This window comes from Crocuta crocuta, unplaced genomic scaffold (genome assembly GCF_008692635.1).
Source record: "Crocuta crocuta isolate KB4526 unplaced genomic scaffold, BGI_CrCroc_1.0 scaffold20, whole genome shotgun sequence".
NCBI classification, from domain to species: Eukaryota; Metazoa; Chordata; class Mammalia; order Carnivora; family Hyaenidae; genus Crocuta; species Crocuta crocuta.
The window spans coordinates 5,576,484-5,577,104 of record NW_027527932.1 but is presented as its reverse complement, the minus strand read 5'-3'; the positions used below and the strand labels follow the sequence as shown (position 1 = coordinate 5,577,104).

Here is a 621-nt window from a genome sequence, read left to right as displayed (position 1 = left end):
TGAGTCTTTTCCAAATTGTCCATTTTCTCACTACCATTTGTTAATGAAATAATCCGTGCTTTTCCCTATAGGTCTGTGATACTTTTTCATTTGTTAAATGTACACACACACACACACACAAGCGTCTGTTTCAGAGGTTGCATTAATGTGAAAGAGTCTGTTTTTAACATTGGTAATAGGTGGGTCGGGGGTGATGGTTCCGGTACTTTTTGTACCAGGTGTTACAAAATTACAATAATTCTTGGTATTGTCTTGATGGACCGGGGAAAGCAGCGGTGCGGAGGCATTTAGGACCCAGGGGAAAGCCAGGCTTGGTATAGAAGGACAGAGTCTCCGGCGCACACGCCTCCTACCAAAATCACAGCCCCGTGCAGCCGGGGCTCTCATTCACAGCTTTCTAGAGAAATCTGAGCCCGAACCTGCCAGAATAGGGGATCTCACCCACTCAGCTCAGCAGCGAGGACACCTGCAGAAACACATTCCTAAGGCGAGGCTGAGCGGCTGTGTGAAGGTATTTGTTGCCTTTTTTCTCCCTCCCGTGTGTGCAGCGCCTCCCCGCCTTCCCCCAGCGCGGCGATGCCATGGCTGCGGCGCTTCAGCACCTCGGGGCGCGGACAGCTC

The 621-nt window shown here is 51.0% G+C and overlaps 1 protein-coding gene across 1 annotated transcript in view; it reads left to right on the top strand.

Moving 5' to 3' along the window:
• Positions 1-386: 386 nt before the first annotated feature.
• CLVS1 (clavesin 1) overlaps positions 387-621 on the top strand; it is a 171,238-nt gene continuing 171,003 nt past the window's right edge. The window contains exon 1 of the mRNA XM_077751815.1: positions 387-511. The gene's annotated coding sequence lies outside the window, so the exon portion shown is untranslated. The remainder of the gene's footprint in view (positions 512-621) is intronic.